Here is an 18899-nt window from a genome sequence, read left to right as displayed (position 1 = left end):
ACCGCAGACAGGCTTCAAAGGCCTAAAATAACAAACAATAGGCTCATGGCAGTTTTACAGCGGTTACATGGATACACGGGCAGGCAGCTTGGTGGTCAGTGGAGGAGTATTTAAAGTAGGGACCGCAGACAGGCTTCAAAGGCCTAACATAAGAAAATGGGCTGGCTGTAGGCACTTTATAATTGGTTCCAGGGGTACACGGGCAGCAGTGGTCTGGTCAGTGGAGGACTAGTGGAAGGAGGGACCGCAGACAGGCTTCAAAGGCCTAAAATAACAAACAATAGGCTCATGGCAGTTTTACAGCGGTTACATGGATACACGGGCAGGCAGCTTGGTGGTCAGTGGAGGAGTATTTAAAGTAGGGACCGCAGACAGGCTTCAAAGGCCTAACATAAGAAAATGGGCTGGCTGTAGGCACTTTATAATTGGTTCCAGGGGTACACGGGCAGCAGTGGTCTGGTCAGTGGAGGAGTATTGCAAGTAGGGGCTGCAGACAGGCTACCAAAGGCCTAAAATAACAAACAGTAGGCAGTCATGGCAGTTTTACATCGGTTACATGGATACACAGGCAGGCACTCCAGGCAGCATTGTGGTCAGTGGAGGAGTATTGCAAGTAGGGGCCGCAGACAGGCTATCAAAGGCCTAAAATAACAAACAATAGGCTCATGGCAGTTTTACAGCGGTTACATGGATACACGGGCAGGCAGCTTGGTGGTGAGTGGAGGAGTATTTAAAGTAGGGACCGCAGACAGGCTATCAAAGGCCTAAAATAACAAACAATAGGCTTATGGCAGTTTTACAGCGGTTACATGGATACACGGGCAGGCAGCTTGGTGGTCAGTGGAGGAGTATTTAAAGTAGGGACCGCAGACAGGCTATCAAAGGCCTAAAATAACAAACAATAGGCTCATGGCAGCTTTACAGCGGTTACATGGATACACAGGCAGCTTGGTGGTGAGTGGAGGAGTAGTGCAAGGAGTGTCTGTCCCAGTACTCCCAAAATATAAATAGATGTTAATGTCTCGCAAAACAACCAAAACAAAAAAAAAGGTGGCATACTTAGGTACAGGGGTGGGCTCATCTACTGAGTTTCTGACATAGTAATTTGGCAGTAACTATTTAATGGTGCCAATATAGGACACAGACACAGACTACTTTAAGTTGCATCATAGATGTCTACAAATTTGTATTGTCAGTGCCAGACATTGAATGATGTCAGCGAATAGACTAAAGATTGGTGGAGCTGTGCGACATAATTTTGCACGTGGTAGAGCACATTTTGAGCTGGGGTAGGGGGGAACTCTCTTGAGGCCGGCGGGACCGCCCCAGGGCCCCTCATGTTACAACGGTGTGTCTGACGTTGGGTGCGCACCACCACCGCCAGAGACACTACATTGTACTATGAGGGACCCAGTAGCAATGCCGTCAACCAAAAGCGAGCACACCCACCTCTTCAGACAAACAGCAGTCTCACGGGTGCTTGCGCCAAGTCGCGATACCACGGCCCCGTGTGGGGAGTTTTGCCATTTAGGGAGGTGTAAACATGTCGTATGCTGTACAATCAGCTGCAGCAAATTAGACATTAGAAAAGTAATTCACAGGCAAGAGCTTTTCATAGGAAAGCTAGGTGTCGGCCGGGCAAGGTGGGGCAAAAGATTTCGAAATCCAGTTGTGGTTCATTTTAATGAATGTTAGATCGTCAACATTTTGGGTAGCCAGACGAGTCCTTTTTTCGGTTAATATTGAACCTGCAGCACTGAATACTCTTTCTGATAGGACACTTGCTGCCGGGCAAGCAAGCTCCTGCAATGCATATTCTGCCAATTCTGGCCAGGTGTCTAATTTGGAGGCCCAGTAATCAAATGGGAATGACGGTTGAGGGAGAACATCGATAAGGGAAGAAAAATAGTTAGTAACCATACTGGACAAATGTTGTCTCCTGTCACTTTCAATTGATGCAGCAGTACCTGTCCTGTCTGCGGTCATAGCAAAATCACTCCACAACCTGGTCAGAAAACCCCTCTGTCCAACGCCACTTCTGATGTGTGCACCCCTAACACTCCTAGTCTGCTGCCCCCTGGAGCTCGTGTGAGAACGATCACGTGCGCTGTGTGCTGGGAATGCCTGAAGCAAACGGTCAACAAGAGTTGATTGTTTGGTTGCTAATATTAGTTCCAAGTTCTCATGTGGCATAATATTTTGCAATTTGCCTTTATAGCGTGGATCAAGGAGGCAGGCCAACCAGTAATCGTCATCGTTCATCATTTTCGTAATGCGTGTGTCCCTTTTTAGGATACGTAAGGCATAATCCGCCATGTGGGCCAAAGTTCCAGTTGTCAAATCTCCGGTTGTGATTGGTTGAGGGGCAGTTGCAGGCAAATCTACGTCACTTGTGTCCCTCAAAAAACCAGAACCCGGCCGTGACACGCAACCAATTTCCTGTGCCCCCGGGAAAGGTTCGGCATTAAAAATATACTCATCCCCATCATCCTCCTCGTCCTCCACCTCCTCTTCGCCCGCTACCTCGTCCTGTACACTGCCCTGACCAGACAATGGCTGACTGTCATCAAGGCTTTCCTCTTCCTCTGGTGCAGACGCCTGCTCCTTTATGTGCGTCAAACTTTGCATCAGCAGACGCATTAGGGGGATGCTCATGCTTATTACGGCGTTGTCTGCACTAACCAGCCGTGTGCATTCCTCAAAACACTGAAGGACTTGACACATGTCTTGTATCTTAGACCACTGCACACCTGACAACTCCATGTCTGCCATCCTACTGCCTGCCCGTGTATCCTCCCACAAATAAATAACAGCACGCCTCTGTTCGCACAGTCTCTGAAGCATGTGCAGTGTTGAGTTCCACCTTGTTGCAACGTCTATGATTAGGCGATGCTGGGGAAGGTTCAAAGACCGCTGATAGGTCTGCATACGGCTGGCGTGTACAGGCGAACGTCGGATATGTGAGCAAAGTGCACGCACTTTGAGGAGCAGGTCGGAGAACCCAGGATAAGTTTTCAATAAGCACTGCACCACCAGGTTTAAGGTGTGAGCCAGGCAAGGAATGTGTTTCAGTTGGGAAAGGGAGATGGCAGCCATGAAATTCCTTCCGTTATCACTCACTACCTTGCCTGCCTCAAGATCTACTGTGCCCAGCCACGACTGTGTTTCTTGTTGCAAGAACTCGGACAGAACTTCCGCGGTGTGTCTGTTGTCGCCCAAGCACTTCATAGCCAATACAGCCTGCTGACGCTTGGCAGTAGCTGGCCCATAATGGGACAACTGGTGTGCAACAGTGTCATCTGCCGATGGAGTGGTTGGCAGACTGCGTTCTGTGGAAGAGCTGTAGCTTCTGCAGGAGGACGAGGAGGAGGAGGAGGAGGGGGTGCGAACGCCTACAGCCAACTGTTTCCTAGACCGTGGGCTAGGCACAACTGTCCCTAAATTGATGTCGCCTGTGGACCCTGCATCCACCACATTCACCCAGTGTGCCGTGATGGACACATAACGTCCCTGGCCATGCCTACTGGTCCATGCATCTGTAGTCAGGTGCACCTTTGTACTCACAGATTGCCTGAGTGCATGGACGATGCGCTGTTTAACATGCTGGTGCAGGGCTGGGATGGCTTTTCTGGAAAAAAAGTGTCGACTGGGTAGCTCGTATCGTGGTTCAGCGTACTCCATCAGGGCTTTGAAAGCTTCGCTTTCAACTAACCGGTAGGGCATCATCTCTAACGAGATTAGTCTAGCTATGTGGGCGTTAAAACCCTGTGTACGCGGATGCGAGGATAAGTACTTCCTTTTTCTAACCAGAGTCTCATGTAGGGTGAGCTGGACTGGAGAGCTGGAGATCGTGGAACTTTCGGGTGTGCCGGTGTACATGGCAGACTGAGAGACGGTTGGAGACGGTATTGTTTCCGCCGGTGCCCTAGATGCAATATTTCCTCCTACAAAATTGGTGATTCCCTGACCCTGACTGCTTTTGGCTGGCAAAGAAACCTGCACAGATACTGCCGGTGGTGCGGAAAATGGTGGCCTTACAGTGACGGAAGGGATGTTGCGTTGCTGACTAGCTTCATTGGCCGAGGGTGCTACAACCTTGAGGGACGTTTGGTAGTTAGTCCAGGCTTGAAAATGCATGGTGGTTAAGTGTCTATGCATGCAACTAGTATTTAGACTTTTCAGATTCTGACCTCTGCTTAAGCTAGTTGAACATTTTTGACAGATGACTTTGCGCTGATCAGTTGGATGTTGTTTAAAAAAATGCCAGACTGCACTCTTCCTAGACTCGGATCCCTTTTCAGGGATTGCAGACTGAGCTTTAACCGGATGGCAACGCTGTGCTCCAACAGGTTTTGGCTTTGACACGCGTTTTGGGCCAGATACGGGCCCGGCAGATGGAACCTGTTGCGATGTTGATGCCTGCTGCGGCCCCTCCTCCACCTCCGCTTCTGAACTACTGCCGCCTGCACCCTGTTCCCCCAATGGCTGCCAATCGGGGTCAATAACTGGGTCATCTATTACCTCCTCTTCGAGCTCGTGTGCAACTTCGTCTGTGTCACTGTGTCGGTCGGTGGTATAGCGTTCGTGGCGGGGCAACATAGTCTCATCAGGGTCTGATTGTGGATCTGTACCCTGAGAGGGCAATGTGGTGGTCTGAGTCAAAGGAGCAGCATAGTACTCTGGCTGTGGCTGTGCATCAGTGCACTCCATGTCAGAATATACTTGTAATGGGCATGGCCTGTTAAATGTTTCACTTTCTAAGCCAGGGACGGTATGTGTAAAGAGCTCCATGGAGTGACCCGTTGTGTCGCCTGCTGCATCCTTCTCTCTTGTTGTAGTTTTTGCTGAGGAGGACAAGGAAGCGACTTGTCCCTGACCGTGAACATCCACAAGCGACGCGCTGCTTTTACATTTACCAGTTTCGGAAGAGGAGGCAAAAGAGCTAGAGGCTGAGTCTGCAATGTAAGCCAAAACTTGCTGTTGCTGCTCCGCCTTTAAAAGCGGTTTTCCTACTCCCAGAAAAGAGAGCGTTCGAGGCCTTGTGTAGCCTGACGACGAAACTGGCTCCACAGCTCCAGACTTAGGTGGAATATTTTTATCCCCACGACCACCTGATGCTCCACTACCACTACCATCATTACCAGCTGACAATGAACGCCCACGACGACCTCTTGCACCAGACTTCCTCATTGTTTTAAAATCTTAACCAAAGTAACTTTATTTGTTGCTGTCAAACAACTTACACGGTGAGCTATAACTTCAGTATGATTTCAATATCCCTTAACAGGTTGGTGAGACCACAAGGAAAATCAGGCACAATGTTACACACTCTGTTTTCTGTGGCACAAAATCACAGAGATGACACACACGCAGGACTGTCACTCAAGCACTAATGTCAATATTAATCTCCCACCTAATTTATGTTTGTTTGTTTTTTCAGGGAGACTTTAGAAACCAAATAATATTAAAAAAAAAAAAAAAAAAAAAGGCTTTCTATGGCCCACAATTAGAGAGAGAGAGGTGGCACACCCAGGAGTCAAGACTGGCACACAAGCTGAAAGGGCAATATTACTCTCCCACTGTTTTTTTATGTTTTTTTTTTTTTCAGGGAGACTTTAGAAACCCAATAATATTTAAAAAAATAAATAAATAGGCTTTCTATGGCCCACTGAATGAAAGGGAGAGAGGTGGCACACCCAGGAGTCAAGACTGGCACACAAGCTGAAAGGGCAATATTACTCTCCCACTGTTTTTTGTATGTTTTTTTTTTTTTTTTTCAGGGAGACTTTAGAAACCAAATAATATAAAAAAAAAAAAAAAAAAAAAAAATAGGCTTGCTATAGCCCACTGAATGAGAGATAGCACACACAGCAGTGGCACACAAGCCCTGACTGAGGCCAATATTTTTCTCCCACTGATTGATGTAGTGTTTTTGTGTTGAGGTAGAATTTAGAACACAAATCACGGAAAAAATAAATAGGCTTTCTATGGCCCACTGAATGAGAGGGAGAGAGGTGGCACACCCAGGAGTCAAGACTGGCACACAAGCTGAAAGGGCAATATTACTCTCCCACTGTTTTTTGTATGTTTTTTTTTTTTTTTTCAGGGAGACTTTAGAAACCAAATAATATTAAAAAAACCCCCAAAAAAATAGCCTTTCAATGGCCCACTGAATGAGAGAGAGAGGTGGCACACCCAGGAGTCAAGACTGGCACACAAGCTGAAAGGGCAATATTACTCTCCCACTGTTTTTTGTATGTTTTTTTTTTTTTTTTCAGGGAGACTTTAGAAACCAAATAATATTAAAAAAACCAAAAAAAAAATAGCCTTTCTATGGCCCACTGAATGAGAGAGAGAGGTGGCACACCCAGGAGTCAAGACTGGCACACAAGCTGAAAGGGCAATATTACTCTCCCACTGTTTTTTTATGTATTTTTTGTTTTTTAAGGGAGACATTAGAAACCCAATAATATTTAAAAAAAAAAAAAAATAGGCGTTCTATGGCCCACTGAATGAGAGGGAGAGAGGTGGCACACCCAGGAGTCAAGACTGGCACACAAGCTGAAAGGGCAATATTACTCTCCTGTCATGATCTCAATGGCAAGAGATCATAGCATCAGCATATATAGGAACTAGCTCTTGGAAGATGGAAACTAAGCTGACCATGAACTAAACCTAACGCACAACTAGCAGTGGCCGGGTAGCATGCCTACGTTGATTCTAGATGCCCAGCACCAGCCGGAGGACTAAATAAAGCTAGCAGAGGAAAATATTAGTCCTAGCTCACCTCTAGAGAAATACCCCGAAAGGAGACAGAGGCCCCCCACATGTATTGGCGGTGAATCAAGATGAAATAACAAACGTAGTATGAAAATAGGTTTAGCAAATTTGAGGTCCACTTACTACATAGCAGAAGACAGAAAGGACACTTTCATGGTCAGTTGAAAACCCTATCAAAACACCATCCAGAAATTACTTTAAAACTCTGGCATTAACTCATAACACCAGAGTGGCAATTCCTGTTCACAAGAGCTTTCCAGACACAGTAACGAAACTACAGCTGTGAACTGGAACAAAAATGCAAAAACAAACATGGACAAGAGTCCAACTTATCTAGTAGTTGTCTAGGAGCAGGAACAAGCACAGAGAGGCTTCTGATAACATTGTTGACCGGCAAGCAACTAACAGAGCAGCAAGGCTATATAGCGACTCCCACATCTTGATGGGAACAGGTGAACAGAGAAGATGAAGACACCAGTTCAATTCCACCAGTAGCCACCGGGGGAGCCCAGAATCCAAATTCACAACAGTACCCCCCCCTCAAGGAGGGGGCACCGAACCCTCACCAGAACCACCAGGGCGATCAGGATGGGCCCTATGAAAGGTACGAACCAGATCAGAGGCATGAACATCAGATGCATTCACCCAAGAATTATCCTCCTGGCCGTATCCCTTCCACTTGACCAGATACTGGAGTCTCCGTCTGGAAACACGAGAGTCTAAGATTTTCTCCACAACGTACTCCAACTCACCCTCAACCAACACCGGAGCAGGAGGCTCAACGGAAGGCACAACCGGTACCTCATACCTGCGCAATAATGACCGATGAAAAACGTTATGAATAGAAAAGGATGCAGGGAGGTCCAAACGGAAGGAAACAGGGTTAAGAATCTCCAATATCTTATATGGGCCGATGAACCGAGGCTTAAACTTAGGAGAAGAGACCCTCATAGGGACAAAACGAGAAGACAACCACACCAAATCCCCAACACAAAGCCGAGGACCAACACGACGGTGGCGGTTGGCAAAAAGCTGAGTCTTCTCCTGGGACAACCTCAAATTGTCCACCACCTGCCCCCAGATCTGATGCAATCTCTCCACCACAGCATCCACTCCAGGACAATCCGAAGATTCCACCTGACCAGAGGAAAATCGAGGATGAAACCCCGAATTACAGAAAAACGGGGACACCAAAGTGGCAGAGCTGGCCCGATTATTGAGAGCAAACTCCGCCAATGGCAAAAAAGCAACCCAATCATCCTGGTCAGCAGACACAAAACACCTCAGATATGTCTCCAGGGTCTGATTAATCCGCTCGGTCTGGCCATTCGTCTGAGGATGGAAAGCGGACGAAAAAGATAAATCTATGCCCATCCTAGCACAGAATGCCCGCCAAAATCTAGACACGAATTGGGTCCCTCTGTCAGAAACGATATTCTCAGGAATACCATGCAAACGAACAACATTTTGAAAAAACAGAGGAACCAACTCGGAAGAAGAAGGCAACTTGGGCAGAGGAACCAAATGGACCATCTTAGAGAAACGGTCACACACCACCCAGATGACAGACATCTTCTGAGAAACAGGCAGATCTGAAATAAAATCCATCGAGATATGCGTCCAAGGCCTCTTAGGAATAGGCAAGGGCAACAACAATCCACTAGCCCGAGAACAACAAGGCTTGGCCCGAGCACAAACGTCACAAGACTGCACAAAGCCTCGCACATCTCGTGACAGGGAAGGCCACCAGAAGGACCTTGCCACCAAATCCCTGGTACCAAAAATGCCAGGATGACCTGCCAACGCAGAAGAATGAACCTCAGAGATGACTCTACTGGTCCAATCATCAGGAACAAACAGTTTATCAGGTGGGCAACGATCAGGTCTATCCGCCTGAAACTCCTGCAAGGCCCGCCGCAGGTCTGGAGAAACGGCTGACAATACCACTCCATCCTTAAGGATACCTGCGGGCTCAGAGTTACCAGGCGAGTCAGGCTCAAAACTCCTAGAAAGGGCATCCGCCTTAACATTCTTAGAACCCGGTAGGTATGACACCACAAAATTAAACCGAGAGAAAAATAATGACCAGCGCGCCTGTCTAGGATTCAGGCGCCTGGCGGTCTCAAGATAAATCAAATTTTTGTGGTCAGTCAATACCACCACCTGATGTCTGGCCCCCTCAAGCCAATGGCGCCACTCCTCAAAAGCCCACTTCATGGCCAAAAGCTCCCGATTCCCAACATCATAATTCCGCTCAGCGGGCGAAAATTTACGGGAAAAGAAGGCACAAGGCCTAATCACGGAGCAGTCAGAACTTTTCTGCGACAACACTGCCCCAGCTCCGATCTCAGAAGCGTCGACCTCAACCTGAAAAGGTAGAGCAACATCAGGCTGACGCAACACAGGGGCAGAGGAAAAACGGCGCTTAAGCTCCCGAAAGGCCTCCACAGCATCAGGGGACCAATCAGCAACATCAGCACCCTTCTTAGTCAAATCGGTCAATGGCTTAGCAATATCCGAAAAACCAACAATAAATCGACGATAAAAGTTAGCAAAGCCCAAAAATTTCTGAAGACTCTTAAGAGAAGAGGGCTGCGTCCAATCACAAATAGCTTGAACCTTGACAGGATCCATTTCAATGGAAGAGGGGGAAAAAATATATCCCAAAAAGGAAATCCTCTGTACCCCAAAAACACACTTAGAACCCTTCACACACAAAGAATTAGACCGCAAAACCTGAAAAACCCTCCTGACTTGCTGGACATGAGAGTCCCAGTCATCAGAAAAAATCAGAATATCATCCAGATACACAATCATAAATTTATCCAAATAATCGCGAAAAATATCATGCATAAAGGACTGGAAAACTGACGGAGCATTTGAAAGACCAAAAGGCATCACTAAATACTCAAAGTGGCCCTCGGGCGTATTAAATGCGGTTTTCCACTCATCCCCCTGCCTGATTCGCACCAAATTATACGCCCCACGAAGGTCAATCTTAGAGAACCACTTGGCCCCCTTTATGCGAGCAAACAAATCAGTCAGCAACGGCAATGGGTATTGATATTTAACAGTGATTTTATTCAAAAGCCGATAATCAATACATGGTCTCAAAGAGCCGTCTTTTTTTGACACAAAGAAAAAACCGGCTCCTAAGGGAGATGACGATGGACGAATATGTCCCTTTTCCAAGGACTCCTTTATATATTCACGCATAGCAGCATGTTCAGGCACAGACAGATTAAATAAACGACCCTTTGGGTATTTACTACCCGGGATTAAATCTATGGCACAATCGCACTCTCGGTGCGGAGGTAACGAACCAAGCTTGGATTCTTCAAAGACGTCACGATAGTCAGACAGGAACTCAGGAATTTCAGAGGGAATAGATGATGAAATGGAAACCACAGGTACATCCCCATGAGCTCCCTTACATCCCCAGCTCAACACAGACATAGCTTTCCAGTCGAGGACTGGGTTGTGAGATTGCAGCCAAGGCAATCCTAGCACCAAATCATCATGTAGATTATACAGCACCAGAAAGCGAATAATCTCCTGGTGATCCGGATTAATACGCATAGTTACTTGTGTCCAGTATTGTGGTTTATTATTAGCCAATGGGGTGGAGTCAATCCCCTTCAGAGGAATAGGAGTCTCCAAAGGCTCTAAATCATACCCACAGCGTTTGGCAAAGGACCAATCCATAAGACTCAAAGCGGCGCCAGAGTCGACATAGGCGTCCGTGGTAATAGATGACAAAGAGCAAATCAGGGTCACAGATAGAATAAACTTAGACGGTAAGGTGCAAATGGAAACAGATTTACCAAGCTTTTTAGTGCGCTTAGAGCATGCTGATATAACATGAGTAGAATCACCACAATAGAAACACAACCCATTTTTCCGTCTAAAATTCTGCCGCTCGCTTCGGGACAGAATTCTATCACACTGCATACTCTCTGGCGATTTCTCAGTGGACACCGCCAGATGGTGCACTGGTTTGCGCTCCCGCAAACGCCTATCGATCTGAATAGCCATTGTCATGGACTCATTCAGACCCGCAGGCACAGGGAACCCCACCATAACATCCTTAATGGCATCAGAGAGACCCTCTCTGAAAGTCGCCGCCAGGGCGCACTCATTCCACTGAGTAAGCACAGACCATTTACGGAATCTTTGGCAGTAAATTTCCGCTTCATCTTGCCCCTGAGATAGGGACATCAAAGTTTTTTCTGCCTGAAGCTCCAAATGAGGTTCGTCATAAAGCAACCCCAAGGCCAGAAAAAACGCATCCACATTGAGCAACGCAGGATCCCCTGGTGTCAATGAAAAAGCCCAGTCTTGAGGGTCGCCCCGGAGCAAGGAAATCACAATCCTGACCTGCTGTGCAGGATCTCCGGCAGAGCGAGATTTCAGGGACAAAAATAATTTGCAATTATTTCGAAAATTCTGAAACCCAGATCTATTCCCCGAGAAAAATTCCGGCAAAGGAATTCTCGGCTCAGATACAGGTGCATGACAAACAAAATCTTGCAAATTTTGTACCTTCGTGGCGAGATTATTCAAACCTGCAGCTACACTCTGAAGATCCATTGCAAACAGGTGAACACAGAGCCATTCAAAGAGAGAGAAAAAAAAAAAAAAAAAAAAAAAATTTCAGCAGACTACTTATTTCTCTCCTTTCTCAGCCAAGGATTTTAACCCTTTAGTGGGCCGGTCAAACTGTCATGATCTCAATGGCAAGAGATCATAGCATCAGCATATATAGGAACTAGCTCTTGGAAGATGGAAACTAAGCTGACCATGAACTAAACCTAACGCACAACTAGCAGTGGCCGGGTAGCATGCCTACGTTGATTCTAGATGCCCAGCACCAGCCGGAGGACTAAATAAAGCTAGCAGAGGAAAATATTAGTCCTAGCTCACCTCTAGAGAAATACCCCGAAAGGAGACAGAGGCCCCCCACATGTATTGGCGGTGAATCAAGATGAAATAACAAACGTAGTATGAAAATAGGTTTAGCAAATTTGAGGTCCACTTACTACATAGCAGAAGACAGAAAGGACACTTTCATGGTCAGTTGAAAACCCTATCAAAACACCATCCAGAAATTACTTTAAAACTCTGGCATTAACTCATAACACCAGAGTGGCAATTCCTGTTCACAAGAGCTTTCCAGACACAGTAACGAAACTACAGCTGTGAACTGGAACAAAAATGCAAAAACAAACATGGACAAGAGTCCAACTTATCTAGTAGTTGTCTAGGAGCAGGAACAAGCACAGAGAGGCTTCTGATAACATTGTTGACCGGCAAGCAACTAACAGAGCAGCAAGGCTATATAGCGACTCCCACATCTTGATGGGAACAGGTGAACAGAGAAGATGAAGACACCAGTTCAATTCCACCAGTAGCCACCGGGGGAGCCCAGAATCCAAATTCACAACACTCTCCCACTGTTTTTTTATGTATTTTTTGTTTTTTAAGGGAGACTTTAGAAACCCAATAATATTAAAAAAAATAAATAAATAGGCTTTCTATGGCCCACTGAATGAAAGGGAGAGAGGTGGCACACCCAGGAGTCAAGACTGGCACACAAGCTGAAAGGGCAATATTACTCTCCCACTGTTTTTTTAGGTTTTTTTTTTTTTTCAGGGAGACTTTAGAAACCAAATAATATTAAAAAAAAAAAAAAAAAAAAAATAGGCTTGCTATAGCCCACTGAATGAGAGATAGCACACACAGCAGTGGCACACAAGCCCTGACTGAGGCCAATATTTTTCTCCCACTGATTGATGTAGTGTTTTTGTGTTGAGGTAGAATTTAGAACACAAATCACGGAAAAAATAAATAGGCTTTCTATGGCCCACTGAATGAGAGGGAGAGAGGTGGCACACCCAGGAGTCAAGACTGGCACACAAGCTGAAAGGGCAATATTACTCTCCCACTGTTTTTTTTATGTATTTTTTGTTTTTTAAGGGAGACTTTAGAAACCCAATAATATTTAAAAAAAAAAATAAATAGGCTTTCTATGGCCCACTGAATGAGAGGGAGAGAGGTGGCACACCCAGGAGTCAAGACTGGCACACAAGCTGAAAGGGCAATATTACTCTCCCACTGTTTTTTATGTATTTTTTGTTTTTTAAGGGAGACTTTAGAAACCCAATAATATTTAAAAAATAAATAAATAGGCTTTCTATGGCCCACTGAATGAGAGGGAGAGAGGTGGCACACCCAGGAGTCAAGACTGGCACACAAGCTGAAAGGGCAATATTACTCTCCCACTGTTTTTTTATGTATTTTTTGTTTTTTAAGGGAGACTTTAGAAACCCAATAATATTTAAAAAAATAAAATAAATAGGCTTTCTATGGCCCACTGAATGAGAGGGAGAGAGGTGGCACACCCAGGAGTCAAGACTGGCACACAAGCTGAAAGGGCAATATTACTCTCCCACTGTTTTTTTATGTATTTTTTGTTTTTTAAGGGAGACTTTAGAAACCCAATAATATTTTTTAAAAAAATAAATAGGCTTTCTATGGCCCACTGAATGAGAGGGAGAGAGGTGGCACACCCAGGAGTCAAGACTGGCACACAAGCTAAAAGGGCAATATTACTCTCCCACTGTTTTTTTATGTATTTTTTGTTTTTTAAGGGAGACTTTAGAAACCCAATAATATTTTAAAAAAAAAAATAAATAGGCTTTCTATGGCCCACTGAATGAAAGGGAGAGAGGTGGCACACCCAGGAGTCAAGACTGGCACACAAGCTGAAAGGGCAATATTACTCTCCCACTGTTTTTTTATGTATTTTTTGTTTTTTAAGGGAGACTTTAGAAACCCAATAATATTTTTTAAAAAAAATAAATAGGCTTTCTATGGCCCACTGAATGAGAGGGAGAGAGGTGGCACACCCAGGAGTCAAGACTGGCACACAAGCTGAAAGGGCAATATTACTCTCCCACTGTTTTTTTAGGTTTTTTTTTTTTTTTTCAGGGAGACTTTAGAAACCAAATAATATTAAAAAAAAAAAAAAAAAAAAAAATAGGCTTGCTATAGCCCACTGAATGAGAGATAGCACACACAGCAGTGGCACACAAGCCCTGACTGAGGCCAATATTTTTCTCCCACTGATTGATGTAGTGTTTTTGTGTTGAGGTAGATTTTAGAACACAAATCACGGAAAAAATAAATAGGCTTTCTATGGCCCACTCAGTGAGAGATGGCACACACAGGGATGGCACTGTAGCAGAAATGCCAATCTTAATCTCCCACAAAAAAAAACAAAAACAAAAAAAAAACTGTCCTACAATTACTATCTCCCTGCAGTAATGTAAGCCAGGTATGGCAGGCAGCAATAGGAGTGGACTGATGCACAAATTAAATAAAAAGTGTGGACAAACAAAAAAGATAGCTGTGCAGAAAGGAAGGAACAAGAGGATATGTGCTTTGAAAAAAGCAGTTGGTTTCCACAGTGGCGTACACACAGCAATACAGCTATCACGGAGCCTTCTAGGGCAGCCCAATGAGCTACAGCGCTGAGGGGAAAAAAAAAAAAAAATAGCTTCCACAGTCCCTGCACACCGAAGGTGGTGTTGGACAGTGGAAATCGCTGCAGCACAAGCGGTTTGGTGGTTAGTGGACCCTGCCTAACGCTCTCCCTGCTTCTGACGAAGCGGCAGCAACCTGTCCCTAAGCTCAGATCAGCAGCAGTAAGATGGCGGTCGGCGGGAACGCCCCTTTATAGCCCCTGTGACGCCGCAGACAGCAAGCCAATCACTGCAATGCCCTTCTCTAAGATGGTGGGGACCAGGATCTATGTCATCACGCTGCCCACACTCTGCGTTCACCTTCATTGGCTGAGAAATGGCGCTTTTCGCGTCATTGAAACGCGACTTTGGCGCGAAAGTCGCGTACCGCATGGCCGACAAGCACAGGGGTCGGATCGGGTTTCATGAGACGCCGACTTAGCCAAAAGTCGGCGACTTTTGAAAATGATCGACCCGTTTCGCTCAACCCTACCTATGAGTATTTTTTTTTTTTTTCGTTTACTTTTTGCTACACGCAAAAAGTTACACTTGTTGTGTTCGGGTCATAGTGACCCGACATCGTTTTTTTACAGCTGTGAGGCCATATTTTCAGTGAAATAAAGGTGTTATAACCTCAGTTGGGTCTATTTATTGCATCTACTATTGTATATCAATTGATTTATTTCCTAAATTATTTCAATGGGTTCGTACACGCGCTCTACCGGGGGTATGCATTGAGATCTGCGCACCATAAAAATGGCTTCATATTGATTATTTTTGGTGCACAGTCTATTCTAAAATGTAGAGTGCATCCGGAGAGATCACTAGGTGTGCACTACACGTGTATATTATGCGCAGAACGGACTGCTCAGAACGCGCTGTCTAAGACGTTTTTTTTTTGTAAAGCTGAGCTGTAAAGTCATGCAAATATTTTTTTTTTTGCTAACTAAGTCTGTCTTCCTGGCTTATCTGCTTGTTTTCAGAAGGGTTCTTATCTTCTCTGCTCTTATCAGTACACATGTTTTGTTTTTTTACAGAATATGTGTAGTTTTCTATTTTCGTTTTGCTCATTGATCTGTTTTTTCAGAATAAAAACAAAAAAAAAAGATTTCTAGTTCATTTTTCTTTTTTTTTTACTACCAAACATGTTCAAAAACAGTCTAGTAAGCAAAAAGTATAAAAAAAATGGAGTTAGAGTGTCTAAAATCAAGGTTTAATAAGCGGGGTCATAGTGACCCGGAACACTACAAGTGTATAGTAAATGCGAACAAAACAGCAGGGTTAACTGCTGTTAGCATAATTAATGCACAACCTCTTATTAACCTCTTAACTGATGTAACAGCATCGACTGCCCAAGCTTCTACTGTTAACCTCTTAAACACTGCTAACCCTACAAGATCCTCCAGATGACCCCTCATGTGTTTTTGAACCACAGGGGCCTTATCCTAACCCGGCCTTACATATACCCAACCAGCCCCTGGCTGTAATAACACCAATGCTGCCGCAGACCTCAATGCAGTTTTCACCTGCGTTAGGCTAGTTTCACATTTGCGTTTAAAAACGCAGCGTTTAAAACGCAAACGCAGGTGGTGAAAAAACGCATGTAAACGTGTTTTCTAGACGCACGGCGTTTTGAGGCGTTTACATGCGTTTTTTCTTGCATTTGCGTTTTTGAAACGCATGCTGAGAAGTGTGTGACAGCTGCCAATCATCAAAATTAGGGTTGAGCGAAACAGATCGCAATTTCAAAAGTCGCCGACTTTTGGCAAAGTCGGGTTTCGTTTTATATATATATATATATATATATATATATATATAATTGAGACACATATATATATATACATATATATATATATATATATATATTTATATTTACTTCAGCGCGATATAGCAGAAAAGCCGATTGCCGGCTTTTCATTTCTCCTGCCTAAACCCGACATGATATGAGACATGGTTTACATACAGTAAACCATGTCATATCCCCCTTTTTTTGCATATTCCACACTACTAATGTTAGTAGTGTGTATGTGCAAAATTTCAGCGCTGTAGCTATTAAATTTAAGGGTTAAATCAAAAAAGTTCCCAGGCTCGAGGTCATATGAGGACTAAGGTTGAGCGACTTTTATTTTTATAGGATCGGGTCGGGTTTCACGAAACCCGACTTTCTCAAAAGTCGGGTCGAGTGAAATCGGCCGATCCTATAAAAAAGTCGGGGTCGGGGTCGGCCGAAACTCGAAACCCAATGCAGTGCAATGGGATACTATGGTTCCCAGGGCCTGAAGGAGAGGAAACTCTCCTTCAGGCCCTGGGATCCATATTTAAGTGTAAAATAAAGAATCAAAATAAAAAATATTGATATACTCACCCTCGGACGCGCCCTGGTACTAACTGGCAGCCTTCCTTCCTAAGAATGAGCGCGTGAATGACCTGCGGTGACGTCACGGCTTGTGATTGGTCGCATGAGCGGTCACATGGGCGGCCGCGACCAATCACAAGCCGTGACGTCATCTAAGGCCCTTCACGCGCTCATTCTTAGGAAGGAAGGCTGCCGGAAAGTAGCTGAGGGTGAGTATATTCCTATTAGGTATATTCTCACCCTCGGACGCGCCCTGCTTCTTTCCGGCAGCCTTCCCTCTTAAGAATGAGCGCGTGAAGGGCCTTAGATGACGTCACGGCTTGTGATTGGTCGCGTGAGCGGTCACATGGGCGATGGTCTTCAGGTGGATTGAGAGAGCAATAAAATATTACAACAACCTGTGTGTTTATTTCATTAAAATACTTTGCATTATTGTGTGTGTTTTTTTTTAACCATTTCATAGAATTGGATTAATAATGGATAGGTGTCATAATTGACGCCTCTCCATTATTAACCTGGCTTAATGTCACCTTACAATAGCAAGGTGACATTAACCCTTCATTACCCCATATCCCACCCCTACACGGGAATGGGAAGAGAGGGGCCAAGTGCCAGAATAGGTGCATCTTCCAGATGTGCCTTTTCTGGGGTGGCTGGGGGCAGATGTTTTTAGCCAGGGGGGGCAATAACCATGGACCCTCTCCAGGCTATTAATATCTGCCCTCAGTCACTGGCTTTACCACTCTGGCAAAGAAAATTGCGCGGGATTTAACCCTTAAATTTAATAGCTACAGCGCCGAAATTTTGCACATACACACTACTAACATTAGTAGTGTGGAATATGCAAAAAAAAGGGGGATATGACATGGTTTACTGTATGTAAACCATGTCTCATATCATGTCGGGTTTAGGCAGGAGAAATGAAAAGCCGGCAATTGAATTACAGGCTTTAGGGTTAGGGGTAGGGTTAGGGGTAGGGTTAGGGTTAGGGTTTGGATCCCTTTATCACCTTGATGGTGGGGGGTGGCTTATCAGTGTGTATTCTTGTTTTTTTTTCTATTGAAACACATGCGTTTAAAATGCAACCAAACACATGTGCTTAAAAACGCATGTGTTTACATAGACAGCAATACGTTTTTTTGCCGCAAAAAAAACGCCTCTAGAAATTACTACATGTTGCATTTCTGCAACAAAACGCAAGCATAGAAAAGATGCATGCGTCGTCAAACGCGGCAAAACGCATACAAAAAAACGCATGTGTTTTTAATGTTAAATATAGGAAAAAAAAGCATGCTTTTTTTGCGCTAAAACGCAGCGGCAAAAAACGCAAATGTGAAACCAGCCTTATCCCACCAACAGGCCCAATCCACACAGGCTGTTTTTGAGGCAGCTACACTGCCTACTTTTACATCTTTGCCTCCTTCACAAATAAGACCTTCAACAGCGCCTTCCGGAAACCTGCCAGCTGCTGGGTCCCCAGCTCATTCACGCCGTGATAAGTGCAGTAACCGCTACTACAGACTCTCCTCATCATCATCCCGTAGCCCCCCTTAACATCGCCACTCAATGACTGCTTGTAGTCACCAGTCCTTTCATCATTCACATTCATCCAGGGAACATCGCCATTCTAGGTCATCTAGCCGACGATCTTATGCATCTTCACCTGAATCAACAGATGCATCTGTGTCGTCACGCAGGCATAGCCATCGTGACTCCCATCATACTGCTTCATTTCATTGCAGTACAGCCAAATCTACTATCAATCCGTCGGAACAAACGCCTCAAGTCTGTGGTGAGTACCAGTATGCGGGTGCATGGAATGGGACGGGAGACCCTAAGGGACTGATGGAAGCCTTCAAAACATTCCTAGATGGAGGCAATAAAATACTAGTAAACCCACATCTACTTGGCAACACTGTTCCCATTCGGGACCCTCCCCTTCCCCGCACTGATATTCATAAAGACGTTTTGTATTGTGGCGTTATCCCCCTGGGTTCACATCTGGAACCTGATATTCTAAATAAAATTTGGGCAAATGACTATGTTGATATTTGGACATTAGTCTCTACTGTCCAGCATACCATTGATAGAGAGCGTCGGATGACGGATCGCCCCTATGAAAGGAAACCCAAAGTAGCAAAAACAATAAACAACTGGCTTCAAGCCTTCTTTGTCCTGGGTTGCTTCATGGGACAAAAACACCCCGAACGTTGCTCTGAGATGTTCATTTATATGGACAC

The sequence above is a fragment of the Ranitomeya variabilis genome, chromosome 5, assembly GCF_051348905.1.
Source record: "Ranitomeya variabilis isolate aRanVar5 chromosome 5, aRanVar5.hap1, whole genome shotgun sequence".
Lineage (NCBI taxonomy): Eukaryota > Metazoa > Chordata > Amphibia > Anura > Dendrobatidae > Ranitomeya > Ranitomeya variabilis.
Note: the sequence above shows the minus strand (reverse complement) of the source record.